The sequence below is a fragment of the Trichoplusia ni genome, chromosome 1 (assembly GCF_003590095.1).
Source record: "Trichoplusia ni isolate ovarian cell line Hi5 chromosome 1, tn1, whole genome shotgun sequence".
Lineage (NCBI taxonomy): Eukaryota > Metazoa > Arthropoda > Insecta > Lepidoptera > Noctuidae > Trichoplusia > Trichoplusia ni.
In genome coordinates, this window is record NC_039478.1 from 10,643,948 (window position 1) to 10,670,375 (window position 26,428).

The 26,428-nt window shown below is 34.6% G+C and overlaps 1 protein-coding gene across 1 annotated transcript in view; it reads right to left on the bottom strand.

Annotated features, from left to right (window-relative positions):
* The window catches only part of LOC113494196 (uncoordinated protein 58-like), a 309,932-nt gene extending 284,156 nt beyond the window's left edge, over positions 1 to 25,776 (bottom strand). The window contains exon 1 of the mRNA XM_026872418.1: positions 24,650 to 25,776. The gene's annotated coding sequence lies outside the window, so the exon portion shown is untranslated. The remainder of the gene's footprint in view (positions 1 to 24,649) is intronic.
* Between the last annotated feature and the right edge of the window lie 652 nt (positions 25,777 to 26,428).

Consider the following 26,428-nt stretch of genomic DNA (forward strand, 5'->3'; position numbering starts at 1 on the left):
TGGAACGCAGCTTACTGTTTACTAGTATTTAGCTTCCTAGTCTGTTTAACTAAGCAACGTTGAAAGAATCATGGACGGAGTTTGTTCATACTTTTTCTATTTATACTCGTATTTCAATTGTTTATGACGTATTAACGCATATGAATGAGGTCGTCAGAGCCGAGCAGAGCTTTAGGAATTCGGCGAACAAAAATAAAGGATAAAGTGATTTCCAGATTAAAATAAGAATTCTTATGTATTCAATGTCATTGGAGGCAAACGAAAGGTTCAAAATTCTTTTACGCAAAGTTCATCTGATTTTACGTAATGGCAGACGTGTTGGTCAATGTAAAATAGTGTTATCCTACCTGAATGAAAAAAATTGTCTACTTTTTGTGGTATAAATTAACTTTAGTTTGCCCTCTAAATAGCTAGAATGGTTTACATTTATTTCTATAAACGTCGCTGTAAGGAATGAAAGCTACGAATCTTTACCAGCTGTTGGAGTTCATCTCCATCCTTTGCAAGATGAAACTGTTCAGATACGTTTGCATCAATGAAGGACGTAGCAAAGCCACTTATTTAGTAGTTTTATTTTACACTAGCCGTTGCCCGCGGCGCCAACCGCTACAAATCGAAAGCGATCCTACGGGAACACAAAATTAGGCCAAAAACTATTCCGCGTTAATCCTGGTTATAAACTATCTGTGTACCAAGTTTCATGTAAATCCGTTCAGTGGATATTACGTGAAAGAGGAACAAAAATCCATACATTATGTACTTACATACAAACTTTCGTTTATAATATACTAGCTGTTGCCCGCGACTTCGTCCGCGTGGTTAGAAGAAATTGCGACTTTAACTTGAGATTTAAACTATCCTATCTCTCAAGTTGGATCGAACTGCACATGGTGTGCGAATTTTATTATAATCGGTTAAGTGGTTTAGGAGTCCATTGAGGACAAACATTGTGACACGAGATCTATATATATTAAGATTTGTAGGAAGTTTAAATATCAAAAGAACATCTTAAACAACCTGTTTCAAACAAAACAATACATAAAGTTTAAAACGTATCGCTATTTGCGTTAATGTTCTTAAGTTCTATTTCAAGAGACTCGTTAAGGCAATTTGTATAAAGATGCTAGTCACAGGATGGACGGCGATGGGCCCCAGAAGACCTATTCCAGCAGAGCATTAAAATTACTTATCTTAATGCTAGTTCCTGGGAGGATGTGTTGTACATAGATTTATTTTATTATAATACTGCAAGAATGGTTTAGACATAAGGGTAGGTAAGTGAAGCTTGGACTAGAAAAGAAATAGCTAAGTAGGATAAAATTGCTCTGGCATGTTTGAAAAGAAAATATTTACCTACTTAGTTATATAGTTTAATTTTTTAACTTAACCGGCCCTGATGTGTTAACCTCGTATCGCAGGGGGTTCACAAACATACAAATCACAGTCACAAAGACACACAGTCTCAGATTGAAGAAATGCTTGGCCTTCGTGGGGATCTAACTGGCAATACATCGTCCACTGGGTTAGCGCATGGGGTTTGGCGTGCTGACGTATATCACATGGCTAATATTCTACTTCTATTCTCTGTCGAATCTTATTTCGACGAATTCCCGAATTAACGGCAGCAAGAGTAACGTCATCTGTCAATATTCTAAATGTAGTAAAGATAAAGATAAAGATAAAGATATTTTTATTTTGTAAAACATGGTACAGGCATAGGTCTTAGAATAAATATTATGAACTCATGTTCTGCCACATTGTGGCGTACAAAATTTAAATGGTACTTAAGCTAACTTAAGATATAGTACACTGACTCTATATAAAAGAAAATAAAAAATAATAACAATAAAATTCAGTAGTTACAATAGAACAAAAATCAATGCCACCAATAAAAGCGAATGTAAAATATATACAATACATCACTCACTTAAAAATTCTTGTATGCTATAGTAGCATTTATCTATTAAATACCTTTTAAAATGGGCTTTAAATAAGGCATGTGGCATTTCTTTTACTTCTTTGGGTAATTTGTTATATATTTTCAGCGCCAAACAGAAAACACTTTTATTCTTTAAGGTAGTTATTACGGTTTATGAGATACAGCCTTGTAGAGAATGAACGGATACACAGGTTCACATAAAAAAAAAACATTGCAATTTACAGAACAACTCCCAATTATCATCTTTTCATCAACATTTAAAAGATCCTAAAAAAACATTACATCATTAAAATTTATCGATAAATTCTCTACGAGACTACGGCGAAGCGGTACAATTTACTGAGCCATCGATATATAGGTGTTACAATAGGCGACCAGTCACTAAGGAAATGAGCGCACTAAGTCAGGGGGACAATTGGTGTTACGTGAGGTGTCGATGTAACAGGAGCCAGGGGCCGATAGTCTATGATGTAGGGCTTTAGAATTTTAAGGTTATAATAATATTCGACAAGTTCCATATAACGCCATCTGGTCTCGAACTAAGCAAAGCTTGTATTATATATTTCTAAAGACATACATATGCACGGATAGCCGAGTCGTTGAGGTCACCACGCCAAACCCAGTGAGCGCGTACCGCAGGTTCGAGCCCCGAGTAGGACTAGCTAGACAGTTGTGTGATCTACACAGTGCAGGGGCGTAGTTTTTATAAAAAAAAGTCAAACTATACCCAGACACAGAACTAATAATTTTGCTCATCAAACATTTGTCATGGATGGGAATCGAACCCACGACCCCCGGTATAGAAGCCAGGGCTACCAACCACAACACCTACAGGCCTACGTGCATACATTTCATCAAACCGAAAACTGTAATGATCCTACAAGAATCAAACTTCAAACATCAACTGATCTCAAAACATCAAAGTTATAAAACTAGGATCATCTTCTTCCTACCTTGATTTAAACCTCGTTTATCCGCCAAGAACTTGCTATGAATTTAAATGGGAAAAGTATTAGGAAATTTTGAAAATAACGTACAATCTATACGCTCGTTAATCAGGTATGAAAGGTACAAAAAAAGTTGTTCAGTGCACTTGTGCCCCTAAGTTTTATTGTATAGTTACAGTTAGACCTTGGTACTTTTAGTACCTGTTCTGGTACCTTTAGTGCCATGAAAGGTGTTTACTACCTCTAAACGTAGTTAGTGTAGCCTTATGATATTTTTAAGACGGAAGGAGTGTACAACACTTAGACCTGTGTATACGGTATTAAAAGCTAAGATTTTTTGGCTTTGAAACTAAAATTGCCGTGTCGGGCAGAGAACTTGAGGTCAGTCGCTCTAGCAAGTGACATTACTATCAACAATAGATAACAGAAAAAGCTTGAATGTATGGGATTGACATGTCAAAGTCACGTGACTTCCGAAACGAAATGTCATTTCTATACAATTGATCCAGTCGACTTATGCTTAAAGAGGTTTTGAGGACAGTTGGTCCAGTAATCAAAACTCTTGCCAGGGAAACGTTACGTAGTCAACTCAGCTTAAAACTTACTGAAGCACTAAAAATTCAAAGTGCTCATAAAATAACCTCAAACCAAAAAACTTCCCATCAAGCACTAGAGGAACATCATTCATTACAAACTCAAACACAAATATGACAGCGCAACATAAAAACAACGTTATGCGGGAGTGAAGGAAAAGTTGCGACTTTTAAAGTTGTACAACTTTGATCATTTAAAGCCGCAGCGAAACAAAAGTCGTAATCAAGCTGTTTTGTTTATTTTTCATTGTTAACTGCTAAACTTGTGTAATGATGGTTTATTATAGAGTTATAATGTTTTCGTGTGAAAAATCTGATGTGTGGCTGTTTTTCTACGAAGAAATATAATTCTTTTAAGATCTAAGTACTTTCCTTCAAAAACAATTATTAACAATTATTAACATTTCAAAAAAAATATTGAATACGTGTTTCTCATTTTATCTCGTAAAAAGCACGTAAGTATGGTATTGGGGGTTAATAACATAAATTGCTAGTGAAAAGCCTACTGGCAAGTGACGTCACACTGTAACGCCTTAATTGATTGTTGTTTGAAATAAAACTACTTTTACGGATTTATTTTATTTAAAATACTTGAAATTTAAAATTAAATCCGCGATAAAATCCGTAAAATAGTAAAATTTCAATGACTAACATTCGCGTAAACATAAGAAACCACTATGATTGTTGTTTGAATAAAAGAAAAAAATGTCTCCAATTTTTCTTGGAAATCTTTCAGACAAACTGAACCGATGTTTTTTGTCAAATACCATATTGTACCAAACTGACTTTTTACCTGAAAGATTTTTCCTTATTATGCCCGATCATTATCCCTATACAACATAACCTACATTAATTCACAACTATATACTCCTTGTTTATCGCCTCAAACGGGCTACTTCCGTAAACACCTACTAAGCAGGTAACCATATATCTCAAGGCTACCCAACGTATCGCCACTCACAGCTCCCGCCTAGTCAATTTATTTCACCCACTTCGGTAGCTCTGACAATATTCTAACAAATAATATCTGTGATTTATGCGGCACGTCTGTTACTTAAAAGCATTCTGTGTTACAAGTATTTTGCAGGTAAGTGCTCGCCATGGCTACGTTTAGGCTACGTTTACCTACATGGCTACGTTTTTTTCATTTTTGGGCGATCGAGGTAACACGTTTGAGTGCTTATGTAACTGTGCTTTTGTAGAGTGCGTTTAGTGATTTGTATGATTGATATAAAGAGTCTTTTTTTTGTTTTGAGAATAATAATGGTTGTACGGGATGTATGAGAAATCCGGTCAAGTGCGAGCCAGAATAACAACACAAACAACACATTAATAAGCATAGAATAAGTAAACAAAAGTCGCGAATAGGATCCCCGCGTTGAACACTTTAAACTATTTGTGTGATCCAAGATTACCTTGATCTGGAGTCTGAGTGCCTTCGTACATGTGAGTTGAATGATTGTGAAAATCCACGGTGGTAAAGGATTGAATGTATTAGTGAGGGAGTCACTTTAGAAAAGAAAAAGTCAATAGAAATTAACAATAGAAAGACTAATAAGTACTTTTATTAAAGACTGTTATTAAAGACAGCACGTAAGCAAGAAGGAAAAAATCATATTTTAAGATATTTTCCTTCACCTGGATCCCAGATATTTGAATCTCAAATCTCCAACTAGTATTCTATCGTGGTGGTCACTTCTCAACCCTTGCCTATACGGCAAGAGGTCTATGCCCAGCAGTGGTACATAAATAGGCTGATATTATTATTACTAGGGAGACCTCCTTCAATCTCGAACCTACTGACTTTCAACCTTAATTTCATGTCTCACCCGACTAGCGCGGAACTTAACCAGTTCAAAGCAAGGCTCTTTGGTTAAACCGAGTCGTTAGTAATTGTGAGATCCCTCCTTATACGAGCAGTATAACCCACATAGCTGTTTGAAACTCAATAGAAAAGTGGTACATAATGTGAACCTGGCTCCCTGCCAAGTTCCCAACTACCTGGATACGTACACAGTCGTATCTTCACGCTATTTTTACTAGGCCAGCAGTACACGAAGCCCCGAGTTTTAATATCGCAAATTGTGTAATAATTTTCACTTTAATTTTCGCAGTAAGGTTGGATGAAATTTAAATGAGGTTAAAATGTATGAGGCTTTATTTCTAGGTTAGTCTTGCATACACAGTTTGCCAAACATATTAGTGTATGGAGACTATTACATTATTCTGGAAATGTTTTTTATGTCATGTTTATGAAGGAGCTTAGAAAGCCGGTCAAGTGCAAGTCGGACTCGCGATTCGCGAAGGCCTCAGTGCAAAAAGGCTAAAGAAAAGTAAATAGGCGGGGTGATGAATAAATTTGAAGAGTTGATTGACAGCAAATTTATGACCGCAACGATAGTAACTTAACCTCGATCTTTATCTGTTAATATTAGATAACAGACATTATTGGTGAATATTTCAAGTTTGGTTAGTCTGAAAACTGACGACTGACTGCGACACCCGCAGTGTGCACATAACGTTAAGATCATAATGTAAGTTATCCAGTATTCCAGGATTAAAACTGAACTAAAGTCTGTATTTAATCCATTTTCATTTGCCCGGTAATGACTTGCACTACGAAGTACCTCCGTCACTATGCCGAACCCGTTGTCGTAGGTCCATTCCCCGCGTAGGTAAAGCGTTGTACGTCTGAATGTTTGCCCTGAGTCTGAGTGTCTTTGTGCATGTGACTGGAATGTTTGTGGAATCCCAGGCGTCACAAGTCACAACAAAAATACGATCAGATCATTATACCACTTGCCTTTCACGCTGTCAGATCCAAAAAATGTTGAACTATTTATGAATTCACAGAATTTCGTTTTAAAATAGAGTCGCGAAAACATAATATTTGAACAACAAATACTGGTGTGGTTATTAAAAACAAACAAAACGTTTATTTCCCAAAACCAAAAAGCATTTTCGCGAATTATTTAGTTTACTTTAAAAATATACGTTGTTAAAACAATGGAAGGAGAATTCCCCGGAAAATATTTTCGTTTATTTATTAATGCACTGGAAAAATATTTTTTCTTTTTAATTTGCATTATTTTTATTACCAAAAATAACACAGAACCCAAACTGAAACTGGAAACTGACTTTTAACACAAGCCACACAGTCACCCTGATTTGGCTATGTCTTGAAGGTTTTGGTTTTTTCACCATACCAGAAAACTGAAGGCTACATCATATTACGAACGGCTAGGAAGAACATTCCCGTATGAACGTGCTGACTCCAACAACCAAAAATCCAAGACCAAGTGCAAGAAAAGACTCCAAAACGACGTCAAAAGAAAAAAGGAAGTCATCCTCATCGGCCTAGCCTTTTTCTATTTATTATTAATTGAAACGCACAACCAAAACCACAAAACTAACCAGCACTATTACGAGTGGGGATCCCGAATCGTAATTGGCGGAACGCTAAAGTAATTTAATTCCCTTATCGGCACGACGACGGTATCGTGGGATGGTCTTACGGCTACCAATTCGGAGAATGCGATCTCTTAGGCCCGAGCCGCACTGGCAAGAAGAAAAGTGCTATGCGACAGCTATTTCGATAGAACAAACTAAGACGAACGAATGTCGACCAAACTGCATAGACGATAAGTGCTAATTTGCCTGGTTGATGATTGAATCAAAATATTTTTCTTTTGGTGAAAAAGAGCTTTACAACCGTTAAATTACTAGCGACTAGTTCTTGTACTTACAAATTATTAAAAATGGCGATCATTTAAAAAAGCTGTTTTAAGGCAAGATTTTTGATAAATTATCAGCCAGTGAAAATCCATCTCATAAATATGTATTTGTGTCTTGTCAATAAACTTTTTAGATGCAGTCGGGTTGTCGGTCGTATCATTTTTTATTTTAGGGTACCACGAACGGTGACTTCTTCTTTTTTTTGGCACCTCATAAGGACCATTAGTGGCACAATTCTAACTCAGATTTCTCTGATTTTTGGTTTCTTCGCGTCGCTCTCGCTCTACCAGTGTACCACCAGCCTTACAATCCCAGCGGTGCGAACTAATCGCTACGCCGGATAATTGCACTCTTTTGAACCACTAATTAATGCGTGTATCGGTACCCTTTTTTGAGGGTTTCCCTAAGTGGATTCGTAAAGGCCTATTGATTATTAAGGAACGTTTGCTGATTGGGGCTTGGATTGAATGGACTGAAATGCTAAGATCATCATTATGAAGGTTTGTTTAGTTTCGTACAAAGAGTGAGCATATTTGAGAACCATCTTTGTGGGTATATGAAGGTTGATGTAAGGGTATTATTTTTTATACGTCCCAATGCTGGGAACAGGCCTCTTTCTGTAGAGAAAAGGTTTCAGGATTGATCACCACGCTAGGTCACTGCGGGTTGGCCATTTCAGATTCCAGTATTTGGAATCCAGGTTTCATCGTGGTGTATACCTTCACTGTTTGACAGGACTGACAAAGAGTGTAGGAAAACGTCATTAGATAATTTAAGAAATTACATTAACATAATACTTGAAAGTAAAAAACGTCACATTGGTTCTATTGGATTGAACCTGCACCTCGACTGTCTATCAGTCTATCACCAAGCTGTATGTTATGAACCTTGAAAGTTAGACACTTGAAAAATCGAGATTTAGCAACGTTGCAATACTTGACTTACTATTGTACCCTGATCACTTATAAAAATACAATTACAAAAGTGAGACAACGCACTACCATTAGGCGGCTTCTCACTTTTATTCGCTTTTGGTGCAACTAGAGTGACTACTATAACGTTTTAAAAGCGCCTATTTTAAAGAAAAAGATTTTTGAAAAAACCTGATCGTTATGATAAACCAACATCCTAAGAAGGTATCTAAGCAACATGTGGTTATGACCCATTGACCCAACCAGAACTGGGTCATTCTGTATCACAAGTCTGACTTGACCCAGTACCTCGAACATTTCACTTCTCACATATAATTCACTTTCCTGCTAGTGACGGCTACTTGGCGAAATTTACTGCTAAATATAATGTATCTTTTATAGGCTTACTTTCATTTTTTTCCTTAACTTTCTGTATTTTTTTCGCTTGTATGTGTTGGCCTAAATGTTTGTTAAGGATACCCCAATGTTTTGATAGTACATGTATTTATATAGAAATTTGTTGACTCCGTGTTTGGAAGTATGCCCAAAGTCAACTGGGTATAATTTATAAGATAACTGGGAAACGTATTTGAATTATAGGTGCTATTGATACTTTGGAAATGGGTTACATTTTCGCCTTTTTTTAGTGCGTCTACTACAAAAAATATGTTTACTAAGCGTACGCAAATAAAAGCGTCATACATATATCAAAATATACGATTCCTAAATTTAAAACATAAATCATTATTTCAACGAACGTAAAAGCTATCAAACCAACACTTTTTGTTAAATACAAAACCATAATTGGCCACTAATAAAGCAAAGCAATCATAAAGCTACAACTTAACAAGATAAAAAATGTAATTAATTACAGAAACTTTAATTTAATATTTTTTAAGTTTATAGAAATGTAATTTAGACTTCTCACTACTTCTATGTTTCAAAATATAAAAACTCCAACATAATATAAAAACAAACCGAAACATCGTTCTCAATACGAATTTAAATTTGGAACGAAAGCTTTGTAGTGTTAGAAACTTTTTCGTTCAAAAATATCGATGGTTGTATTCTAAATTCAAATATGAATGCTACATTGTATTTTATTATGTGCTTGTTTTGTAAGTTTAAAAATAGAATAAGTCAGAGATATTCCATAGAGATTACGTTGGATGCTATCATTCTGTGGAGCTGAGGGTTTAAATGCTAGACTTAATGAACTTTTATTTACTTTCTACTATTCTTTGTTCGATATTGAACCATTACAAGTTACATTTTACCCACTTTCCGATTTCATTGGAGGAAATTAAAAAAATATGGAGAAACAAGTGTAAGCAACAGAAATTGTACAAATTACGTTCGCATAACCTAGACAAGATATGCCTCATAAAAACGCTACAGAATGCGTTAGCCAAAAGTCTAATCAGAACATTGAGCATTCGTCAAAACATCAAAAATAATTAGCAAACTCCTTACGAATCTAAAACAGTGCATAACAAACTAATTATCGATCGTATAACATACAAGTTCGTTACAATGAACTGCGCACGATCGTGAGTCGTACTCCAAAGTGTGAACAGTTGAACACCGACGGATTATGCCGCCATATTGCTTGTTTACGTCATATTGTTGTGTTACTGTATGGCTGTTTTGGACCGAGTTTCATCATCACCAGTGGCCTTAACATCTTTGACAGATGATTAAACAGCAGCCGTGTTAGTTTTTTTTTAATTTGTTTTAGCCATTAGGTGCTCAACAGAATCTGAAACGATATGACAAACTAGCTGTTGCCCGCGACTTCGTCCCCGTGTTTAGAAGATATAAGTTATGATTTATACCTGCCCTGTTTTTTTCACATTTTCCATTGTATCTTATTGTTATCCTATTAGTCGCAGCGTAATGGTTTATAGCCTAAAGTCTTCCTCGATGAATGGTCTATTCAACACATCAATAATTTCAATTTGGACCAGTAGTTTCTAAGATTAGCGCGTTCAAACAAACAAACAAACAATCAAACGAACAAACTCTTCAGCTTTATATATTAGTATAGAAATATAGATATAATTTATCCATCTTCCAAATTCTTTCTCCTTCTTAATACCGCAACCCATACACCATAAATCCAAAAACAACATGTAACATCGATATGTTTGTCAGAAAGTTTCGTCATATTTCTATTGAGAATGCTACGAGTCCAATATTCGAGTTATCTGACGCTTGTTAAAAATTGTGGCTCGCAACTGCACGCCGAAGTTATTGTGAATAAATTCGTGGATACAAATAAAATTGGACGGAAAACAGGTTTGTAAGGTGAATAATGTGAATATGTATTGACATAATATATGTAACGTGTTGCAAGGATAAATAGTTTTTGTCATATGGATAAAGGACTTATTTGCTCAAAGATAAATGATGTTTACACATACTATTAAACAAACTATCAATTCAAAATTCAATCCATCAAAAAATAACACCCTACATAGCTACATACTTCACAAGTTCACAGTACAATATAAATCCCTGATCGTTGTACTCAAACACGTATTCCGTATAATCCCAACTCGCATCTAAGTTTGGGTTAATTGCGAGCTCAAGGGTCAGGGATCGATTCCCGGGGAACTTTATGTGTATTTCCGTCTTGGGAGTTTTGTATGCGGACTAAGTATAATGAATTCTCGATATATATTTAGATGTCATCTTAACGATATAATTTATTAAGAGAGCATATGAATTTATTAAGAAGAGACCACCGGAGGTTATTTAATCGCGTTTTATTAATACATAGTAGGTACTGCAAAAAAATTTCAAAACTGGTCAAGTACGAGTTCTAATAGCGACACGGAGTATTCCGTAACAAATAGGCAAAAGATAAACTTATTCATTTATCATCCGCCAGCAAATTTGTGACCCTAACAGTCGTTACTTAACCTCGATCTTTGCTATTGTAGCTGTAGCAGTAATTCATAATAATTATGTAAAAATATCAACTGTCTAAAAATCACCAATCACTAAATACAGTCTGATGACAGACGGACAAAGAGCGGAGCCTCAGGCTTCCAGTTTCACGGGACGGAACCCTAAAAACAAACACACCAATTCACAATCAAATCCTTCGACTGTCGAACGCTTATCCGTCCACCATCATAATATTGTGTGCAGATACGGCATGCCCCCATATCGAGACCGTGACGACGAATACACATCACACTAGTGCGATACCATAGACCTGTGTTTATACACCTATGCGACGCTTCATACTATAGACTTGCGTGTTTACGCCTTTGGGTATGACCCACTTGCTTAGATTAGGATAGTACGAAGTTCCAGCGGACCAGTCAAAGAATACGCTCAAGCTAATGGTAGATCTGTTAAAAACGTAAGAAGTAGTCAATTTTTGTAAAATAAGGGGAAAATAGAGTTGGACTCTAGGAAGGTTATAAGGTAAGGTAAAAGTAAGAAAGAAAATAAGTGTTAAACCGTATCTTTCGTTTTCTTTTGTAATTTTATGTAGTAGTATGTAGTCGATAGTGTTTCTTCGTACAAAAACGTCCTTTCTTGTAAAGCCTCTATGTTACATCAAAATAGATTCAGTTGTTTTGACCGAAAAGTGGAATAGAGAATATACTTAACGGACAGACGGTTTATTTCGAATTGAATTGTCAATTTTCACTTTGAACATCGGAGTCGTAACATCGCTTAAATAACTAAACCTCTGCATGCAAAACCAGTAGGCCTACTATCCCATAATTTTGCCTATAACCTAAACGATGAAACGCGAACGTACAGTTATTGTCAATAACAGGGCTTAGTAGAGAATATTATTAATGATTAACAGACTAACAATACAGCCACTTTATATGTTAATGTTATGTAGTGCTTCACAAGGTATAAGCGAGATTATCGAAGTTTCGAGTTATCTCACGTCATTTGTTTTGTAAAATATTTGGCGGGTGTGATACATAATATTATGTTACAGGTTCTATTTACGTGGACCTCAAATTTTCAGTCATACTCAATACGCATTGAACAATTCGAACTTCGGTGGTAGATACATAAGAAAATACATTAGTTTTCGAGCATTTTGGGATCTGTCGGGCATAACACCGTTGCACCGTTGCTTCTCCCGTAGTAAGAGCACATGGGGCGCAGCAAAGAGTGGACGAATCTTGCATATTTACCATCAAAAAGTGCTACTTTGTATCGGAATTTGGAAATATATTGTAACAAATTTAGTATTAACTATGTGACATGCAGAAGTGATGAAGTCAATCCTATTTACATTCAGTTAATAAAAAACTTTTTTTTTCGCTTTTTATTGGGCATCATTACATAGGGTGCAGTTAAAAAATAAACTTAATATACTAGAAAAAAAATCTTCCTCGGTAAAGCACTACCTGAAAAAAATACTTTAACAATTTATAAAATTCGTTAACACGTTCTGTTATTGAAAATGATGAAGCCTTCGAACGGAATTAATCAAATTTTGATTGGAAGGTTAGACGTTATCAAGCCTTAATCCCAATATTAGTGAAGTGAACCCTTGTATTAATTTCGGCACCAATTTAAAACTCCGGTATCCGATATTATCAATTTATATACGTTTAAAACAATGTCGCTACTGGTAAGATCATTAGAATATAAAACACACATCTTTCATATTGCTTTGGAATCACAGTTCCTGAAAAGACAATTGAATCTAATCTTGATGGTGTTTTTTAGCTGCGTTCCTATGGCCACTTTCCACAACGTATACAGTTCAGAAGTAGTATGTATATATAACTTATAAATATTAGAGTTTTAATTTTAGTAGTTCGCAATGCAACTGCAAAATGTAAACATTATATTATCTTATTTTTTATTTTTTTAATAATTTAAAAAAAAAATTCATGCTCTAGGCCTATAATAGGTCTTGATTTTTAAACTGAATGAATAATGTTACCTATAATACGCTCAGGTTACGATACACGTAACTACGAATCTTCAAGAAACGATAACGCCATTTGGTGTAATATTGTCTGTTTTCTCAAAGCATACCAGATAAAACAGCTCAAATACCATCAAGGAACTTGCAACAAATTCCATTCCAATCCGTTATTCATATTAAAATATTAATTGCACAAATGCCAGACTATTGTAGACACTTGTACTCGAAAACTGTTCAAGCGTTACTTGCACGATGCAACCAACTCAAAATACCGTCAGCACCACAAATCTACATTAATATTAACACCACGTTATGCAATAAATATTGTCGTCACGTACTCAAGTCGGAATAAAATGTTTATGCAAACCGTACATCTGATATTCTTGAGTTGGAATTAATTATATTGAAAATATTAAATATTTTAATCACGTTTCGAGGAAATGAGTTTTTTATAATGCTTCTGTCAGTCGCTTGTGTTTCTATGGTTGAGTTTAATAAAAAAATATGAAGTTTATTTCTCGTTGAAGATGCAGATGCATAAAGCTAATTAAAATTCTCCGTAGATAATACAAACGAACTTGGATGGAGAAGTGAAGTTGAAAAAATGGTCAGAAAAATTGTTGTGAGTGAAGAGAATTAGATCGATTCTTATCAAACGAAGAAACAGCGCTCATTCATCCAGGTGTACTACATCTAATTTGCTTCTAACAATTTTAGTCAGAATGATCTTTAGTTAATGCTAAATACTAAATTCCATACCTTTATGACGCATCCAAATCGGTCCATTCGTTTCAGGGTAACTGTGCTTTAGACATACAAAAATTTTAAAAAGCTTTTTAATTGGTCATAAAAATGGAAAACCTTAATCTATGCTTCTGAATTTCAAAGTATACCTACAATAACTAACAAGTTTAAAATGAAACATAAATATCACTCAACAAAAGCTAAAACGTTCCACCAAAGATAGTTTAACTGATTAAAAGTTAAGCTTTGAAACTAAAAAACTAGCGAAATAAATTAACACTCGGGAAGTGCGATGGGAAAAGATAAAAGTAGGGGCTTTAAAAGATAAAAGTGGCGTTTTAAAAGATAAAAAGATTAATTAACACTGGTGTAGTGTCGACTAGTGCTCATTTGGCAACAATTATAGGTCATGATTTGGATTCGCTGAGGTCAGAGGAGTTCAAACATGGTTTTCCGTCTCTTTCTTTCTCACAGTGATAATTTGGCAACGTGATATAACAGTGATACATTGTGCTGTATATTATACTCTGCAATGTATAACAAACGTGTCTGGAAGTATTTATAACTGATAACTATGATGTTAATAATACCGGTTTTTAAATTTCTCACTGTAGCCTGGCCAAGTCATATTTCTACGATCATTAACGTTAATAAATTAGATCAAATGTATGGAAATGACATTTCGTTTCGATAAGTCACGTGACTTTGTTTGTTTTTTCTTTCAATATATTTGAGCGTTTTTTATTGTTTTTTGACTCGCAATTGATATCGATACTTCCGCCATACAATATTTTAATGCCAAATCTTTTGATATTGGTATCCGACCCAAAAATAGTTTAAAAAAGTAATCATTTTTTTTCAGTCAGTACCTGGAGTTCCGAAAGCACAGCAAAGTGACAAACGCGGCGGTTTTCAGCCGCAGCTCGCGATCGCGTAAACTTTATTGAGACAGTCTTATGCGCTAATATTATTTAACCAACGGTTTAATTTAATTTCAAGTTTAAAATTATGGGAATGAGAAATTCTTATTATGTGTTAATTCTGGTTATGAACTGTGCATATTTTCTTTTTTCATCGTATCTTCGTGGAGAAAATGCAGTTGAAGTTAGTTTTTCATAAATAATTATATGTTATACAAATATACCGATCATTACCACCATCAGCCTTGAAAAGCCTACTGCTGGACAAGGACTCTCCCTTATTCAAGTCCTTCATACCCTTCAGATCCTTGTATAGCTAGCTATCTTTGTTCATCGTCCGTTCACTTCAATTGAATAACGCAGATTGTCCTCCTCGATTGGACAAATCCTCCATGAAAGCAGTAGAATGCAACGAGATGATCACTGTTGGACTATAAATGGGATTATTGAATTCAAAATATAGATCTGCTGCGTTCTGTTTACCATAAGCTTTTAAGAAATCCTAAAACCCTTGCTTACTTACGCTTGTCATCCAAACTAACGGAAAAAATAGAGGTCAAGTGCGAATTTTATTTTAAAAAAATACGAAAATTGCTGCCTCATCTTTATCCTTAATTAAATTCAAAATAATTTAATCATATGCCGTTATAGCAGCAACAAATATATCATTCTCTGTTAAAAATTCTACTGTCTAGTTAAACGGTTCACGAGATACTTCCTGGTGGCAGAAGGACAGACAGTTGACAGTTTTTACCATTTGTATGCAGAATTGTAAAAAATCCTCCGCAACATCACACACTCAGATTTAACACATATGTATACATGCACATATATACATACTTGAAATCTAACAAAACGAAAACCTTTTTGAAAGTCCACAGACCGTCTCTAACTGTAAAATATCTAGTTCTGTGGCAACTCCGGTCTAGCCCACATGGGAGCTAGGACGCGACCGACAAACGTCCAAGTTTGGCTCTCGAAGACAAGTCGACTTTAGTTTTAAAGTAATCTCGTACCTGTGACGTCATCGGGTCAATGGTCTTCGTGATTTGAGTGGTCAAGTTGTGGTGTCTGGGACTTGAATAGTATTGGTTTTTTAAGGTTTTGTACACAAAGAGTAAGAACAAAACTCTATATAGAAAAGCTTTTCAGTCTGTCCGTCCGTCAGACGATTTCATTCAGACAACCGCGATAGCGAGACAATTCTCACTTAAGATGGGTTTCTGTTACTGCTAGTACAACAAATAATGAAAATCAACATTTAATGAGTGATATGTTTTTTTATAAATTGTTTTTTTAACCTTATTTGTACAGAACCCTCAGTATCACGAGACTAACTCACACTTGACCTGTTTTTATTTAGATTCGGGAGTATGTAAGCAAATTACCACGACTACCACAAACATCGACGAACAATCATAAATTCGCATTACAGAAGCTATTTCAATACAAAAAAAACATTGTGAGTTGAAGAATCGACCAAATTCCAATAAACCCAACATGAAAATCAGTTCCTATCCTATAAATCTTGAGATAACCAACAGCACAGCGGCTGAGACTTTTCCTCGCGGCGCCACGAACTGTAATTACATAAAAAACAACAAGACGAGTGTGTTTTGTTTCAAACAAGATGTTGTACTCATAAATTAACAGAGCAACTTAACCACAAAACAGGGAAGTTCAGAAACCCCGCTCTGAACTTACTCGAATCAGTTAAAAGTAACTTGAGTTTAAAGTGTTGAGTAGTTTAACTAGGAGAAAAAGACCGGTCAAGTTGAAGTCCGACTCACGATGCTGGGTCCCGTACAAATAGGCTAATGATAAACAAACACGTTAGTTTTTCTTTGGATTACCCAGACTGAAATTTATTTGTTATCCACCAACTAATTTATGACCATTACAATCGTTAATTAACCTCGATCCGAGTGATTAAGGTCATCATACCAAACCATGCGTGAAGTCACGGGTTCGATCCCCGCGTAGTACCATAATTTGTGTGATCCACGAATACTTGATCCGAGTCTGGGTGTCTTTGTGCATGTGACTTTTATTTTTGTGAAACGCGACACATCAATCGGAGTCAGGAGTTGCTGCCAGTCTAACTGGATTCAGCTATACAAGGAGCGATTGCCTATCTGACCTCCTCAACTTAGTTACCTGGGCAACACGATACCCCTTGGTTAGATTGGTTGTCAGACCTGTAACGACTGTCAAAAATGTAGGAATAACAGCCAGGACCCACAATTTAACGTGCCTTCCGAAACACGGAGGCAAGCTTGCGAACAACAGCTAGTTACTAATAACTTAAAGTTAAAATTTTAAATATTCTATTGTCAATGCATTTTAAAGTTAGCTTACATTACCGTCTCTATAGTTTATACTACTAATTGACAGTACCTAATTAACATTCGCGTAGTAGACAGATTAGTGTCGAAAACTTGATATCATTGTGTTCGAGTTAGATCGTTATGAATTAATTAGTTTTAACAGTAAGTTTATTATTTGTATAAGTTAATTTTGTTTATAATTACACTTTAGTTTCAAGTGACCTTGTGAAAGTGAAGGTCGTGTGTTCGATTCTGATGCTGGAATAATATTTGTGTAATGAACGTATTTGTTTTGTTTTAGAGTATTTTTTTGACACATTAACATGTTTATGGGTATGCTGTTTCTCAACTATAAGAATACCGCAGGACAGGTCGTGTGAGCCCGAAAAATAAATATGAATTTATACACTCATTGTAAACCCACGCCAAGAATCATGACGGTTGGGGGGAGGCCTTTGCCCAGCAGTGGGACACAGTGGGCTTAAAAAAATGGTAAACCAAGGTGGAACGAATATCAAATTCCCTGCAAATTATGCTCTTGACAATTGTTTGGTAACTTAACCATTAAGATATCCGTCCATTATATTATACTTTTTTAGGATTCCGTAGACAAAAATTTAAAACGAAACCTTGTTACTGAGACATTTACGTTCTGCCCATCTGTCTGTCAACAAGCTGTATTACAATGAAGAGTGACGGCTAGTTAGTTAAAAAAGTCACAGATAATGTATTTCCGCTATTACAACAAAGAATAAAATAAAAACCGATGTTAAGAAACGGTCACAAAATGAATAAGTTTCCAATGTATATTGAAATTTATCCAGAAAAAATACAAGGTCATAGTTCTGGTTCTGGATTTCAATGTCGCGATTTCGATTGGGTTTTAAATATATTTAAAAAAAAAAACAAAATAAGGCAACACTTGCATAGCACAATTATTTTCAGAAGTACCACATCAGAACTAAAATTTCAGTTCATCAATAAGGCACTTTATTTATGAAACTTCTGTATTAATCTTCTTTACGACTGAAACGCTTGAGTGCTCGAAAAATTCAATTTTAAAACAACCATTCATCATTCCGTTTATATGAGTTGAAATTATTTCTACGGTATTGTGTTAAGGAATATTTTTACGCTGTAATTGATATATAATGATATTTTGAAGTATAATAAAAGTAATCTTAGATGTCTTTTGTAACTAATTATAACTTAAAGTAAGTTTTAGTAATTTCAGTCTTCTCTCACTTTTAGTTTATCTGAAGGTGAATGAAAAGCCTTACAAATTTTATTGCTTTAAGCAAAAACAAGATTCTGAGATTTTGAGTTTCAATTTTTTTTTTTGTAAATAATTAAAGCACACTATACTTTCACCAATTAATACGCTATATCTATAAGGCTAAAACAATTTCCGTTTAATGAACAAGCCGGTTCAAAAACAAAATTATAATTTCAGTTTAGTACACACTTTGACCACAGAACATGGAATAATTACAAATGTATTTCGACTTTCTGAAGCCGGGACTCGGCTATAGCCACAGGCTATTATCGTTATTATTATATAATATACATTTATATACACCCATTAGGCCTAAATGGTAACAAATTAATACCCATGCCTTCCCTACGAGCGGTTAAACCCGTAGCTGTAGCGACGCTACGCCGCGTAGCATTTTCGTAGACGTGCTACGGAAAAGTAGCAGTTGGTTAGTAAGTAATATAAAATGATTGTGTTATAATTTTTTTGTTTGTTAATGAGTATTATAAATATTTGTCATGTTTAATTTGCTGATATAAGGATTCGATTCTTATTCAACAGTTTAATACCACACTTAAAATAGAAGTAGAGTCAAATAAAAAAAAGTATATGCAGTTCTTGTGTTTATTCAAATTAAAAGTCTTTTACTGAAGTATAAAAAAAAGTTACGTACAGTTCGTACTTTAATAAAATTATTATTATAAAATTTATTGAATAAAGTCATTATTAGCAATCATATTCCATAGGGATACGATTTTTTTCCTATTTCTATCGTAAAAATAGTTCACGTTTATTAAACTCACTCTACAATATTTTAAACCACACATATTTACATAGCTTAAGTAAATAAATTAACAAAGAGGAACATAGACAAATGGTGTTCTAATGTATTCAGGCTGCGTCCATTAATTCATGTCTCACTCCCATGGGCCTGACTTGGTGATAAATAATTAATAATGATACTCGTCTCGAGTGTTTTCACGATATTTTAAGATATGTTCAAATCCTTGGGGTCTTGCTAATTGAATTTAAGTCATTATATACAATTCTGTACATTTTCGTAAGATATTCTGTAGGTATTGTCTCCGCGAAGTCTTACTTTGGACATTATTTAAACACTTTAACTTAAGAAACCACGAAATACGGTTTTCATAAATATCAAAAGATAATATAATTTATACAATTAACTTTATGGGAAATAAATAGTTTTCTCGAAAGAAGTCTTCTCGAAAGAAGATACGATTGTATTTAAAATCATTGCTACATATCTGTTATTTTAACCAAACCTCGAAAATATGAAAGCCAATTGGAAACCATACAACCATAATTATAAACCCAATGTGGAATTTGGTATTAAAACATCTGTGGACAAACACAGTTTGCTTGCCAGTGCAACGTATTCAAAACGTAAGGCCTTAAAAGGTATGCCCGTTACGCGTTAATTTCCCAGTTTCCTAGTTAAATAGATTAGGTTTACGCGGAGCCGCGAAAAATACCTAGTTCATCATTGTATACATTACCTATTACAACGTTAACGTCAATGCCTCCACCTCTGTATCTTAAACTAAGATTGGTGCAAGTGCGAGAACGAGACACTGCTCTATATAGTGCTGTGCTCTGCCCCTCTTACACAACTGCAAGTCTTACTTAATCAAGGAGATGGTAGAGTGTTTATACACAAGCTCTACAAATTAAGATTAATCTATGTGTATCAGTATCGTCCCTAGAGATAGTTATACAAGGCGTTCTATTGCTCTAATAATCTGATGGATGTAATGTTGTAAAACATTGAAGGTTTAGATAATACATTTCTTTTACATTGTATCGCTATCGAGAGAGGGTTTTATACATTGGTAGCTCTAGGCCTACAAGAGCTTGCTGTCCTATTTCTATATTAACAAACATTTTTGTTAGGAAATTCAGACTTAACTTCGAATAATTGTAATTTCCATACATGTTACCAATGGAGTTTTTAAACGAAGGCCTCAGTTTAAACCAAGCCTCAGAAGGAAGGTCTCAGAAAATACTAAAAAATAATCAAATATTTGCGCCCCTTAAAATGCCTACTCGGCCTATAGGGAAATCCGCCCTAAGCTTATTATAATTTTAAAAAGTATAATGTAGCTACAAATATTTTAATGAGATAGCCAGATGCTTGATACACTTTCACAGCTAAACGGTCAAACCGATATTGATGTAATTTGGTGTGTGGAGAGCTTGAACTCAATAATCGACGGTGTACACTAAGGTTAAAATCTAGCTAGTGTGCGTCATTATAAAAACATCTGAAAAACAGCCTACTTGAAACAAAAGCTTTATCTATTCGCAGTTTACTCATAAGATGAAACTAAATATTAAATATATTTACTGAACGTAAAATCTAGAACTCTCACGAAAAAATTACAATGAACTTCCAGAGCTTTTAGTTCCACGAAACTAAATTAATAAAAAAAAAACAGTCGGAAAACACTGAAACATCGGGAAGGCATATACTGTAACCGTGTCAGCGAGCGAACAATATATAAATACCGACGTGTAATGTACAGATATAAGGACAGCCTACTGAAACGAGAGCGAAGTTCCGGTGAAAGAAAATATTGTAGGTACGGATAATGGGGAAAGTGGTCATTATAATTTTCATTTTTATTTCAGTCTAATGATAAACCTGTAATGTCCCACGGCTGGACAACAGGCTTTTCTTATATAGAGTTCGATGAAATGGTGAATGTTGCATATAATTTAAATTTTTATTTGAGTTTGATAATAATTTTGCAACACAGTTTTTAGTAACTGAAGCGGCTGTTAACGCATAATTAATGACACTGGTTTTTGTTTCAATAAATGATTTTAATTTGATTGATTGATTGAATTAGACCAGCCTATGATACTCCATCGCTGGGCAAAGTGTTCTTCCTCTATAGAATCTATAATCTTAAGGGTTCGTAAAACTATTTACAAATTTAGGAAAGCTAGATTTTTGGCTCTACATTTGAACTTGTTATGCTGTGAATGATAAATTAAGCTGTCTACTGCTATTAATCTAATTACCAACTTAATTAAGTCTTAGAAATACTTTGACTTATGGAGCAACAGCACACTTAAAGAATTAAAAAATAAATACGCGCAGTTGCCCAAAATACTGCGAAATGTTTTGTCGATAAAAATCCTCATATATCACAAAAAAAAATATAAAACACCTTTTTAAAATACCATCCTAACAGCTTACTTAACTACTCAAAATGGTCTTAAAAACTGTAATCTCTTTCAAACGACGTTCAGGTGACTGGACTTTAAGAGATCTTTTGAAATCCAGACTTGACACTAAACACAAATGTACAGTCAACAACAAAAGACCAAACAAAACAGATTCACTTAATACACAATCAAATGCAAAAGCATCTCTTTTATGCTATTAGATAACAAAATATGCTTGACACCTCTTTCATCTAGTATAGTTAAGACATTCAGCCCTATATCGTACACTAGCTGTTGCCCGCGACTTCGTCCCCGTGGGTAGAAGATATAAGTAATGATTTATACCTGCCCTGTTTTTTTTTCACATTTTCCCTTGTATCTTCGCTCCTATTAATCGCAGCGTGATGGTTTGTAGCTTAAAACCTTCCGCGATCAATGGTCTATTCAACACCAAAATATTTTTTCAATTTGAGCCAGTAGTTCCTGAGATTAGCCAATTCAAACAAACAAACTCTTCAGCTTTATATATTAGTATAGATGTAAAGAAAAGTAGAGTCACTTTATAAATGAGATTATGTTAACCGACTTGTCTTGCTGACTGTACGCGAAGGTTTCCGACCAGTTCGCAGACCATTAAGCAATATAACCTTGTTACTCCAACATTACGAATACCTTGCCAGATTAAACTTAGTTTTTATGCTCATTCTCATACAAATTTATGTTGAATTTCAACTTAATCGCTTGGTTTTTAGGGTTTCGCATCCAAAGGGTGAAATTGGAAGCTTAATGTTTCGCTGCCTGTTCGTTTGTGAATCTGTGACCGGACTGTATCTCTTAAATCTATGAAACTTTCAACTGCCTAGCAGACTAGATGGACAAATAAAAGGATTGTTGGTCAGGTCATAAATATGATGGGTGAAATTTTATGTTTGCATTTTTTTGTTCTTTGGCCTATTTCTACGGAACCCGAGGGGCCGTATTGTTTTCCTTTGATCGTCTTGTTTTATAAATATTCAATTTAATTTTTAATCACATATTGTACACGATTGCCCAAAAAGCTTCAATGTTTTTGGATCATATCAATTCTAGGATTCTATCCGTCAATTTTGAAAACCATACTTATTTTTCTTAGGCCCAATTTTTCAATAGTCAGATAACTGTTATCTGTATAAATATGGCCATTTGACATATTTTCTACACAAAAGCTGTCGAGATTGTCGAATGTCAACCATATTTGTCGAATAAAAGTTATCTGGCGATTGAAAAATCGGCCCTTAATCGTACTTTACACTGCATTGGTATTTGTCAGACTGCACACTATGTATTTTTTTTAACATAACTGCTATACAGAGAAAATCCGTATTATATCTGGGGAGCGTAATCGTTAATCGTAATTTCAATCATTATGCTTGTTTGAAAGATTAACGCACCGACTAAGCCCAGTTTTTGTTGAAAACCACTTCGCAGGCGAATTCTATCACTTACGTTAACTTAGGTGAAATACTTTTTGGTAAGTTTTTTAACGTGCTCGAGGCATTAAAGTGGCTACAAAGTGTAATCACGAAAATAATGGGTGAGTTATTTTCTAAAGGATTTCTATTTGAAACAGAATGAGAATTATATAACGCTTATTTTGGACATTATAATGAGTTTGTTGATTATTGTAATTTGTTTCACTTAGTCTTATATGTGATCGCAGTTCTAGCCATGGAAAAATCTATTTTTATATTAATTTAAAATTGCTGTTTTACGCTTTTAGATATTTTTATTTCTCATGAATATTTAATTACCAAAGAAAGATTTAAAATACTCATGTTTATGAAACACGCATATTACCTAAACAACGAGTATATGTAAAATAACATTTAAACAGAAAAAAACTAGTTCGATAGCACGAAGTATTTTAATCTATACTAATATATAAAGCTGAAGAGTTTGTTCGTTTGTTTAAACGCGCTAATCTCAGAAACAACTGGTCCAAATTGAAAATTATTTTTGTGTTGAATAGACCATTCATCGAGGAAGGGTTTAGGCTATAAACCATCACGCTGCGACTAATAGGAGCGAAGATACAATGGAAAATGTGGAAAAAACTGGGCAGGTATAAATCATAACTTATATATTCTACCCACGGGGACGAAGTCGCGGGCAACAGCTAGTTAAGTATATATTAAAAAAAATCTTGGACATTTTAATACACTGAACAATTTCATTCGAATATAAAACATTATTTAGACAACTTTCGGAATATGCGTGCAATTTGCATTACATGACTGATTCTGATCACTCAACTATAATTCAATAAAAATCATTGAAAACGAATCTTGTGCATGTGGCTTGAATAATTGTGACACTACTGCGACACAAGGATTAATCTCCTTGGAAAGGAAGAAAATAGATAAAAAAAAAGTTTTTTTGTGTAGCCATTACTGTCCCACTACAGGGCAAAGGAAAAAAACTTAGTTATTATAAAATGTGACGTAGTTTTAGATATCACTTTAATCGTAAAAGAACATCGCTCAAGCATTCTCGTATCGCCAGTCATCGCTCTTGACACTTTCTATTAATTACTTTCTTCCATAGAGAATAAAAAAACCTTTTATTTTTCTTTTTTCACCGGCTTTGGTCCGCAGGTTTTAATCAAAGTGCTCCTTTTATATTTTTATGCTAATTATAGAGGTAATCAAGGTTTTAATACGTTTTATTTTTTAAGTTATAATTATTGTTTCGCACGAACTTTTTAGTATAATACTCTTAAGTTCCTGAAATGTGGTTTTAGCCTACTATTTAACTCGCAGATTTTATTTCGAACTTTTACGTATATTTTTTAACATTATATTAATTACATATTTTTTATTTAACCAGTTACAGTCACATGATTCTATATTGGCTAAGTAATTTACTCAAAGATGTAAACCAACATTTTAAGATTGTTAAATATTTCAAAATGATGTTAACTAAATTACCAACATTTTTACTAAACATTAATTTATCAACTACAACTTCACCACTCAGCAATTTCAAATTAGAATTTTCCAAATAACTTCCCTCTAAGCTGACCTAACTATTTGACCTGAAACTTTACGAGTACCTTCGTATTATTTCAAATCCACACGAAAACATTCCGAACATAAGTAAGCGGTTGAAATGACCTTGCCTTACCTGCTAAAGCCGTGACAACACTTCGGTCACAAAAACTTTACACAAATATTATTACAACACCAAGTATCCAAACTGTAAATTATCTAACACTTAATTAAAAAAGAAAAAGTTTATAATCATTCACAACCACTTTTTAATCTGTACACTAAATACACACACACACAACACTTCGATTTTCGAAATAGTGGGTTTTTCCGCGCGACGGCACACGTCCGTTCTGCCAGCCTTGAGGCGATACACTGGCTGAATATCACGAAGTTTGCCGACAGACAGGGTTGTTTTCTATCTCTTTCCCCCGCGAAGGAACTCGGTGCCTGAAGAATTTCGCAATTAAAAATCGTTAATAAACACGATTATGTGATGTAGTGATAATATGACGTGGAAATGTGTTACACAGATATGAAATGTGTTACGTCAAATTTTTCTTTTTTTTCGTTTGAATTTTATTTTTCGAGCGTTTGGAGTTTTGGTGGCCAGTTGTAAATTGAGATCGTATCGTTGCTTCAACCGTTGAACTGTCATTAGTTGAGTTATGAAAAAAGACCGGCCAACTGCGCGTCGGGCTCGCAAACTAGAAGTTCCGTATCGTCAACTAAAATCGGTTAAATCATCATTGCCGCTTAAAATTCAATCCTTTAACATTAATTGTTTATTTTTTTTAAATATTTTATGGCATAGCGGCATTCCAAATATACAGTTTAATCTCATAAATATTTTGACTGACTTACTGTCACGGTTTATGGGATCCAGCCTGGTCACAGACGGAAAGACAGCGTGTCGATAATAGTGTCCTGTTTTACCCTTTGGGTACGGAACACTAAAAAGTGTAGATACCTAGGTTTTTTCAGAGGTATAAAACCTTTATACTAGTTTTCCACGTACTTGGGTACTAAAGTCGTAAGCGGTTCTAAGTTCTTATATCTTCACCGCACAGGGGCGACAAACATTTTTGGCCTTTTATTTTTATCTTGTACTTAATAGTCAATGACGTAAACCTATGAGTGGTGAAGATAGTCCAAGGGTCAATTTGAGGTATTTTCTTAAGCTCCTACAGGGTGATAATGTTTAGACAAGTCTTAGTTCAAGTGATGTGAATACTTATGATTTTAACACACCTCTTATCTTACGCACGGATAAAATGTATGTGAGAATATTACAGTAGAATCATTGACCATGTTTTGGATATGAGCTTCATAAAAAAAACCTGTGAAGTTGTGTTTAAACTCGTGATTCTCTTTTCAAGAGCCTTGACATAACTGGACGTAGATTTCAGGACTGAAAACATGAAAAATCACCTTGCCGTTCAAAACCTGAAAAAGATTACATTTCAGCTAGAGATAATTTATGACGATTGTAAGTACTTACGTCAGATTACATGAAAAAGGTTTTTTATAAGGAAAATTTAGCCCGATCCCCAATCTGCCTATGTTAGGAATCTGCTTTTTGCGAACCTCAGAAAAACCAACGAAATAATTTTGGGTCTCCAAAATTTCAACCCAATCTTAGATCTAGACCTCTGTGATCTAGACATATTTTGTAAGAAATTCTGACAGGACACCATTTTCCTTTCAATATGACAGCTGCTTATAACGTCAAAGAAAAAAAACATTTGCTTTTACAGAAATCCAAAAAATACGACCCTTCATCCACTTAGAAATACACTATATATATCTATAAATGTAAAATGCCACCAAAAACCGCTTGCACACACTTGGGGCACTCAAATTTTAAGTAACTTAGCTTGTCGGCGCGGCTTATTCAAATCACATGCGTTTTCGA